The sequence below is a fragment of the Callospermophilus lateralis genome, unplaced genomic scaffold, assembly GCF_048772815.1.
Source record: "Callospermophilus lateralis isolate mCalLat2 unplaced genomic scaffold, mCalLat2.hap1 Scaffold_406, whole genome shotgun sequence".
Classification (NCBI taxonomy): domain Eukaryota; kingdom Metazoa; phylum Chordata; class Mammalia; order Rodentia; family Sciuridae; genus Callospermophilus; species Callospermophilus lateralis.
The window spans coordinates 78,873-89,267 of record NW_027514359.1 but is presented as its reverse complement, the minus strand read 5'-3'; the positions used below and the strand labels follow the sequence as shown (position 1 = coordinate 89,267).

Sequence of the window (10,395 nt, the reverse complement as noted above, 5' to 3'; positions counted from 1 at the left end):
ATGTCATTCCAAATCACTCAGTATTTTTAAAGGTCCAGAGTTAGAGATACAAGTTCAAAACATTAGAATTACATAACTGATCACAATGAAAGGTAATTAAAATTAATAGGGGGATCATAGAAAGGGCCTAGAACTTTGAGAGGTATTTCCACATCAGTGACTGTTAATATCATTTTACCACTTCCTGCCTCCATATGAATTTGACAATTGATTACTATGTCCTCACAGCCTTAGTTTATGGTTCCAACTACCTCAGGACTCTTAAGACCGACGATGGAAAGAAAAATGCAACTTATAGGAAACAAAACACAAAGGGAAAAAAGAGAAATCTCTACTTATTACAACTAGAAGAAATTGTAAATAATCTTAAGAAAAGATAAAATTATCAATTAGTTCACACAGTTATAATAATAACAAACAATGAAAATCTTACTTTTGTAGTGCCATCTCATTTTTCTGGTAGAGTTCATTTAAAATCTCCACTTTCTGCCTTAGAGTTTTGCATTTCTCTTCCAGTCCAACTTTAGAAGACTGTAGTGAATTGCAGTCACCTTCTAATTTCTTTATTTGGTCTGTAAAGGATAAAACAGCTTATCTCTATATGTGTACAAGGACTTAAGAACTTGTTTGAGGGAGTAGTGCCAAGAAAAGTTAGAAGCATGAAAGCAAGAAGCCATTCTTTATCTTTCCAATAAAATTTTAAGTCTTTCCAACATGGCAATTTCTTCTCAAGAAGAACCCACCTTCTAGATTACATTTTGTGGACATCGAGGCTCTTAGCTTAAGTTGTAAAAGTTTTAGATCCTCTTCAACTACTGATATTGTAGTTTATGTCTAAAAATTGCAAAAAGAGAGGTATTCTTAAAAGTGAGGCACAGGAAGAATTCACAGGCACTATGGGACTCTTACAAAAAACTATACCTGAAGGACATCCATCATCTGCTTAATTTGATCTTTGATGTTCTCATTCTGATCACCTAAAAAACAAAAGACTTTAGCTTTTTCTTTCCTTACTTTTAACTCTATATTCTCCTAACTTCCCCAAACTAAATAATTATTGTGTTCAAACACCAGAAGAAAAAAATCAATTAAATAACTAAACTGATTAGACTAATGACTTTTAAGAGAATTGCAAGCTTAGATTTAAAAAAAAAAGAGAGAGAGAGGTGAATTTCAGGCTGGGGTTGTGACTCAGTGGTAGAGTGCTCACCTAGCATGTGTGAGGCACTGAGTTTGATCCTGAGCATAAAAATAAATAAAAGTACTGTGTCTGTCTTAAAAACAAAACAAAAAAAAGGTGAATTTCTAGTTTGCACAACTAAAATGTTATCTATGCTATTCTTGTAAGATGAAAGCTTTTCTTCTCTCTCAGATCTATCTTCACCTGGGCAAGTAAGTGTCTTATTTAGAAAGATTCAATCCTCTATGTTCTCCCTGAATCTACTACCAGGTGTCGTTTGAAATACTTGCTATGTAAGCAATATCCAACCTGGGAGAAAACATCTGGAAATACTTTCCTCATCAGTAAACACTGTTACACTCCCTCTCTCTAGCTTTCTGATAGTCTCTAGCCTCTGTTCTCAAAGCCTTAGTTTATGTTTCCAACTACCTCCGGACTCTTAAGACTGACAGTGGACCTTAAAACCACAGAGCCATAGAGATGATGAGTATCAAAATCAACTATCATCTGCATAAGTTAAGAAATAAATTTCTCTTACTGTACAATGTTCAATACTTAGAGGTATAGGATGTGACTATTGTAGCTGCAGTGTACTTACTAGTTTTCAATGGGATAGAAAAAGTCAGTGTTCTTCACATGCCTATTGCTACATTATACCCCAGCAACCCACCTCTGCCAATGCAACAGACATATCTATAGATCCAGTGATATGTGTCTACAACCCTGAAGCTTAAGAAGAAAATCAGCCAGCTGAAAAGTGGCATCTGTATAAATACTTAATTAAAGACAGGAAAGCAAAAAAAAGGATTCAACCTCCCTAAGACTGATCTTACCTGCTACCTCTCCGTTGGTTAATTCATCTGACTCATCTTCTCTATTTTGATCCTCAGATTCAGATTCACATTGTAACTGATTCAACTGTGTGATATAATTAGTCAAAGCCTAGAAAAGAAGCAAAAGGTTGGAAGACTCTCGATTTTAATTCAGAAGATTTCAGGAGAATTCATGAGATGAAACATGTATTTGGAGTATAAACTTACATTAATAGTATCATCTTTGTGATTAAGAGCTACAAGTAAATCTTTCTGGAACTTCTCAAATGATTTGATTTGTTCACTGAGCTCAGCGTGTGATGCACTCCAGTCTTTGACTTTTTGCTGCAACTGAAAAGTCAAAACACATGAATTCCTATGGGTTAGGGAGGGGTTTCTGCACTGGATACATCAGGACTACAAGACTTAGACAAAGAAATAGAGAACCATACTCCTCCGTGGTCTGCCTCAATCGAGGGGGTTGAGAACTTGGTAAAGGAAGAGGGCAGAGTGGCCCCAACTCTAACAGCTGCAGTAAGAACATCAGAGCTCTCAGGAAGTTGATCCTGTTTATTGCATTCCCCAGAAAATTGTTCCAATTCAAATAATTTACCTCCAGCAGGAATGGCTGGGCACATTTGACTGTTTCCTAAATTTAGACTCCTTATCATGCAATCTTCCCTTGGCTTGTGAATCAGTAACTACTCAAAAGAGGATCATAAAATACTTAATTTTCTGGTTTAAAAAGTTTCTTTGAGGCTATGCAAGTTAATAACTGATTGACATTTTAAGAAAATACACATGTACAAGATAAAAATCAGTATGAATAAAGGTTATTACATTTGAACAACCATTTTAATTGACTTTGCACTGAAAAAATACACATTTAGTATAGCTTTCACTGGACAGACTATCAGGAGGTACATCTTCAGGTTTTCTGTCCATTTCCTTTTCTTTCAATGTCTGTTCCTCAATTTCCCTTTGGTTTTCATTTTCATTCTGTTTAAGTTTGAGCAAGGGCAGAGAGGACAAGACAGAAAGGAAATCTGTCAACTTAAAAACAGCATATCATTATTCTATACTGGTATGATGTGAAAAAGAAAGTGCTTAAAATAATATTTAACTACAATTTATCAAGAGATCAGCAGTATCAAAAAAAGGATAAAACATTCAAGTGCAGAGATGAAAAATGTTTTAATGGCTTCAAACTAATATACTCTATATAGTGTGGCAATAAGGGTTGTCAATAAAGGTTGCTCCTTGGTAGAACAACAGTTTCTCCTACAGCAATGCCAAATTCAAATTATCTTAAACAGAAAGCAAGGCATTTTGACTCCACCTACCTTACATCTAAGTGATCACCAATATGTTAAGCTTAGTAACTATAAAAATACGTCTCTCACCGACAATAAAGACAAACAAATCCTACTGCATTGTTGATCTACTGTTCCTAAATGCACCAAAGTCAATACTACCTGTGTTTGTGTACTGCTGCTGCGCAGCTCACAACATAGCTTCTCTCTTCCAGCTAAAGACAGCTGCTTTAGTGCTTCCAACTTCTCTAAAAGCACACTTTCTCTTTCTGAAACCAGGTTTTTGTTATTTAATGAGGATCTCTAAATAAGAAAAGAGGTCATGGAAGAATATTGATTGTGATAGAGGTAAAAAGCAGAAACATTAAGCAGATTTCTTTTAACCCTTTGGGACCAAGAGACCTTGGTTCTACCTTATGATTCATATTTCATTATTAGGGATTAAAAGGCACATATGAAGTTCAATGCAAAATTTGCAACTTTAGAAAAAAAGTTATATAAACTTAAATATTCAGGAATTTGTATAGTTCGAGTAATATTTTCTCTGTCAATTTTTGCATTGAAATTTTAGAAGAATAAATTCACAAAATGCAATGAAGAAAAGCAAAACTGATTTTTCAAATGATATATTTTATTCTCAAATATCAATTTCCCTATTATTTTATATTTAAAAAATACACGTTTTAGTTTTTAAAATTAAATTCAATAAATTTGTTTTCATAAGAACTTTCATGTAAATATTTCTTGCTTTTCTGCAATAATTTTGTGAGTATATTTTATATAGCAGTTGACAAGAATATAGCTCCCAAATACCATGAGATATTTAAATTTAGAAAAGAATGTTATATAATTTTTTAATGCTCTTGAAAAACAATTTTTAAAAACAGGGAGCACTCAGGACTTCTCCTAACCGTGCTGAGTGGGGGATAGAGGTTGGAGGTCACCAAACAAGAATGGGTTCCAGACTCCCCTTCCCTGAGGGCATCAGATCTAAAACAGGATACAATTATGAGACTGTTTTAGGCTCCATTTGTTTTTCTCTTTAAGGGGCAAAACATTCTCTTCTTCTCCCTCTGTCCAAAGCTTGAGGATATCAATGAATAACACACCTAGTAAATGGGTATGGGTTTTATATCCTTGGGAGAGGACTTTGATTTTTTTTTTTAATTCAGGGGCACTCTCCCACTGAGCCCCATCCCCAGCCCTATTCTGTATTTTATTTAGAGACAGGGTCTCACTGAGTTGCTTAGCAGCTTGCTGAGGCTGGCTTTGAACTCGCCATCCTCCTGCCTCAGCCTCCCAAGCCGCTGGGATGACAGGCATGCACCACCACGCCTGGCAGGAAAGGGGCTTTAAGAAAGGAAATCTTAAGGACTCTCATGTGCTCTTGCTGGAAGAGCAAGTTGGTTCGACTTTTGGGATGTCTGTTCAAAATAAAAGCATCCTAACTTGAGTCCCAACACATTCCTTTATAGGACTATTATCCCAAAGAATTTTCTGCACAAATGCACATACAAGTATACTTTACACAGACGGGTTAGTCAAAGTTGAGTCTCCAAGCTGGATCCGGTCCACCACCTGTGAACACGAGGCTGGCATTTTCCAGTTCTTCTTGTTAATTCTATTAACAATTCTATTTGAAGCTAAAGGACTCATTGTAGAAAGGATCAATGGTGCCTCTTAAGAAGGATGTCTTCTTGGTTTTCACGAGCTTGAGTCCGTGCACCAGCTGGATTTTCACAAATGGGTCTGAGCCTTGGCTCACATCGGTCTGAAGAAGCTGCTTGGCTCCAATGATGTCCACATTCAGTCTCCCGGCACTCGGGAGGTAGTTCAGAGACAGGAGCAGCTCCCCCAGCTCCACTTCATTCTGAGAGCTGGGAATCAGCGCCTTCCACCAGTGCCCGCCCTTCACCAGGTCCACCTCGCACAGGGGCACGGACACCTTCCCGATGACGCAGTGGCGGGAGAACTTATCAAAGTCCACCACAGTCAGGAGCAGGGTCCTCCTCTGGGCCTCCAGGAAGGGGATCTCGAAGGTGTAGCGCTCCTGGAACACCGGCTTCTGCCTCTTGCGCTTGACGGCGGTCTGCTTGGAGTTCTTCTGGTCGGGCAGCAGGCAGATCTTGACATAGGGGTTGGAGTGTGCCAGGTCCTGGCGCGCGCGGTCGTGGGAGATGGGGGGCGGCAGGTCCCGGGCCTCGATGACGCACCGTCAGGTGGTTGTGCAGCAGGTCGTACTACGTGCTGAAGTGTAGCATGCCCAGCTGGTACCTGGACAGGATCTCCTCGTCCGTCAGCGAGTCCACGTCGTCGCGGCTCTAGTCCAGGGAGTAGAGGCGGGGCTCGAAATTCCTGAAGTAGTCGTCGGGGGTGTAGGTCCGGCGCAGCACCGACGGCTGGATGGGCTCCTTCTTGGCGCTGAGGACGCCAAACTCAATGGGTTTGATGTTGATGAGCGGGGAGCTGGGGCGCCGCTACTCCAGACTGGAAATCCTCCGCGTCAGGCTGTATGTGGACTTGGATGTGTCTGAGGAAGAGCGTCTCCCATCCGGGGAGTTGGTCCGGGGAGTGAGGGGGATGTCGCTGGCTGTGTGGACAGAGTCACCATCCTTCTCGCTGCTCCGGCTGGCCATCAGCCAGGGAGGAGTCTGCGCGGGGAAAGGCCCCAGGATTTCCACTTCATCCTCACTTGACTGGCAGCAGCTGGACTCCTAGCACTTCTGACAGCAGTGCCTGCAGCTCCATCTACACATCAGCAGATCAGAGATTCTAGAAAGAAAACCCTCGTTCAGTGGTTCCAGCTGGATGTACGCCATCTTCGCCCGCGCGCACACACTCCGGCCTGGGCATGGCGCCGCCACCACCACTTTGCCCTTGCCGACAGGGGCGGGGGGAGAAAGAAAGGGGGAAAGGAAGGAGAAGGCAGCCGGTGGCCCCAGACGTGACAGGCGTGGCTGATGAGCGGCGCCCGCCCCTCCGCTGGCCGCCCTGTCCTTGCCTCCCCTTCATTCCGGCTCCCAGAGTCCGGCCGCCTCCCCAGATCGCAGAACTCGGCACCCGGGGCCCCCACCGCGGCCTCCCTGGCTGTCCCGCGCTCCCCCCCCCCCCAGGCACTCCCAGGCTGGAGTAAGGCCAGGCCGCCTGGGAGGGAGCCCGGGGCAGCCGCGGACTGCAGCGACATCATTTGTCTAGAAGCATCCATGCTTGATGTCAACATCTTACCATGAATCTTTGATAGAAAAAAACACAAGCAAAAACTCAATCATAACATATTTTGTGGCAATTAGCATTGATACTTTAACTGAATATGAAAACAATTCTATTAACAACATGAAGCATCTGAGTATTAGCTTTAGTAATAAACAAAAGCATAAATCACTTTTTTTAAAAAATTATTTTTTAGTTGTAGATGAACATAATACCTTTTTTCATTTATTTTATGTGGTGCTGAGGATCGAACCTAGTGCCTCACGCATGCAAGGCAAGTGCTCTACCACTGAGCCACAACCCCAGTCCATAAATCACTTTTTTTAAAAAATATTTTTCTTATTTATAATTCCAAAACAACATGAAGTTCATTTATTACCACCATATATGTTATTTTCCAAAAGGAAACAGCTACTTACAAGATATTTTAGCTAAAATCTAATTCTAACAGAGAAAAACAAAATACTCAAGATTCTTTATTCACCCCCTCCAACCCCCACCCCATCCACTTTTTTTTCCGCCCATACTAGAGATTGATCCCAGGGCCTCACACATGCTGGGCAAGTGCTCTACCACCAAGCTAGATCTCCAGCCCCTTCTCTTAATGAAGTTATAACTCCTTTATATCTCTTGATATTTTATAATGGGGAAATAATATAAACAACAACAACAAATATACACACACACATACACACACACACACACACACGCAAAGTTAATAGGGCCAGGGTTGTGCCTCAGTAGTAGAGCACTTGCCTAGCATGCATGAGGCACTGGGTTCAATCCTGGGAACCACATAAAAATAAACAAATAAAATAAAGGTATTATGTCCATATACAACTAGAAAAATATTTTTAAAAATTAAGTTCACAAAATACAAGGAATTTTGCCTATTTAATTTTTATTCATTGGTCATCACAGTATTATAGAAAACTGCTTATTCAAAGAAAAATTATATTAAATTTTATTTGGAAATAAATGCTTTACATTTATGAGTTTCTCACACTCATGACAAGTCAATAGGTTCTATGAATACTTTAATCCCTTAAAATACTAATTAAAATCATTCTGCCTTGAACAGCTACAGCTAAATTAGTTTTCATAAACATTTCACAAGTTTTGCATTACATAGAAAGCTGACAGTTTTATTTGAATACTCCTCTGAACAAGATATATCTATCGTGAACACATAAAATAAATTTGAAATTCAGATAATTTTAAAAGAAGTAGAATTTATTGTTTTCTAATAAAGGCTGCAATTCGTTGGGGTAACAGATCCTCAACTAACAAGAAAAAAGAATTAGTATATAGATAATAAGATACTTTGAATTGTCTTCTTGAATTCGTAGCAATTTCCTTTTATGTTCTTACATTTAATTGAGCAAATCATTTGGCCACAGGTATTACCTAGTAATAATATGATTAATCTTCAATTAGTTTAAATAAAATTAACACAGGTATAATTTACAATGAGAACTTAACATGTACTATGTCCATAAGACAACCAAGAATACTATGACCTGACTTATTTTATACTTCACACCAATATTGTTTCACTTAATCAAATACCTTATAATTAATAAAATACATTAAAGTCAAGACTGGACTTCATACTTTCATTCTCTATTAATCAGCATTATTGCTACTGTTTTAAACTGAAGACATTATTATAAGTTTTTCTTTTTTATATTCAAAGAAGCATACTTATAGATTCGCTAACTATAAATATTTTGTCTTTGGAGAACATTTCTTCTGAAATAGTTAGTTGGTGGACCTCTGATTCTACTATATCATCAAGATGATCACTGTTTGGTAATAGAACTTCTCCATCTTCTCCTAACTCTTTACTAAGTGGCTTAAATTCTTTAAATTTCATGTCCAATGCATCAGAGGTCTGAAGATCAATTTGATCCTGAGATAATTTCATTTCATTAAAATAATGTTTTTCATTTTGCTGACAGAAAGTAAGTGCTTGTTTTGATGACATAGTATTTTCTTTTCCCTTTGATAGTCTAGATAGTTCAGTTTGTTGAGCAAATGCAACACTCATTGACACAATGACCTAAATCAATCAATCAAACAAACAAAAAAGTATTAGATTTATAAATACCAGCTGGATTTAAAAAGTGGATCATTACTCAAAATTATATGAATTAGAAAAAAGCCTGGCCTCATAGTTTTAAAAACAAAAATAAATCCTCTGATAAAGTGATCCAGAGATTGGCTATTTTTCAATAAATTTAACATCAAAGTGTTTTACTGCCTGCCTTTTAAAATAAAACAAGCAAAACTTTTCTAACTATAACATCAATAAATGCTCAGTCCAAAAATAAAAAAAATAAAAGTCTTTATATTTCTTCCTTCCAAGAAAATTCACTTGGCCATGAGTGATAATGTTCCGTGACAATCCTCCATCAGTATCTGTAGTTATTATCTAACATTACAATGATTTATCAGGGTAATACAACTACTTTTTCTCTTCATAACTTTTCCCTCATTTTTAGAATGCCAAACTCCTTCACAAGGTAACTATTTACAATATAACACATATATAAAAACTTGTGGCATTCTGAAAAATTGTAATTACTATTCTATATCAAGAAAAAAATGTTCTTATCAATGAAAAGCACCGCAAAACATTCTATGAAGCAGCAATTATAGTTGATGTTGTTACACAACTGTTTGATGGACTATATATGAAACTTACAAATAAAAACAAAGTACATACCATCAATAAAATCCATGCTTTTTTTGACAGTTCAAAGATCAAGAAAATCTATAAACCAAGAAAACCTTGCAGATAAACTATAAACTTACCTTGGGTATTTCTTCTTCTAATCTTTCTTGGTATTGTTTTTCCAACAATTTAACCATATTTGTTTCTTATTTCATTCCACATTCCTTAGAAAACTAAATTGAAGGGTAAAATATGACAATTTACACTGATTTTATACCATTAATTTTAAGGATGTAGTCAATATTCCAAAAATATCACTATTTTTGGACACTTTCAAATAAAAATAAATTTCAGTTATCTTTTAACTAAAAACATTTAATCTAATAATCCTATGAAATAATTACACTTACTATAAACTTAAAGATGCAAAGAGAGAAATATATTTACGTATCTGTAATTATTAGCATAAATTCTAGGGTGGGTTAAGGATGCTTAAATATAATTAATAAGACATATGTATAAATGTATATTTATTTTAAGTAAAATGTTAACAAGTGGCTATGTTTGATAATGAAATCATGAGCAAATTTTCTTCTTGGTATTTATTAAAAGAACACAATTTTCCACATACAAATTATTTTTATCAATTAAAAAATAAATCTTCTTTTAGAAATGTAGATATACTGTCAACATGAAAGTGACAAGTATTTGTTTATTTACCAATTATTTGAATTTCATCCAACAGACATTTAATAAGGGATGACTGTGGCTCATATCTCTTCTTAATATTCAGAATGAGAATGGGCAATAGTCAGTCATTTTAATTTTTACTAAAATTTAGAATTATTGAGTGAAGATGAAGATGCAGTTGGGGGTTTGAAAAAAGTTTTGAATAATACAATGTTGAGGACAGGCAGATAGTGGTTCAGTGGCAAGCACGGTAAAAAAAAAAAGCATTTTTCTATCATTACTTCTGTTGGAAGATGGCCTGATTCATTATTCCAGCCCTAGCACCTTGGATTTTAGGGAATCCTATACACCATTCTGAAGATACCCTCTGCTTCCATAAGGGGAAGCAAAGACTATGTTGGCCATGGTACTGAAGCTGATTTGTTACACAGTTTATAAAGAAATGTTACAAAGAAAAAATTTAAACTGTAACAGGGGAGGAAAATTCTCAAATTTAACTTTCTCTGTGTTTTT

General features: G+C 37.2%; 1 pseudogene; it reads right to left on the bottom strand.

Annotated features, from left to right (window-relative positions):
* Positions 1–4,842: 4,842 nt before the first annotated feature.
* Positions 4,843–6,124, bottom strand: LOC143389826 (synaptotagmin-17 pseudogene; annotated as a pseudogene).
* Positions 6,125–10,395: the final 4,271 nt, after the last annotated feature.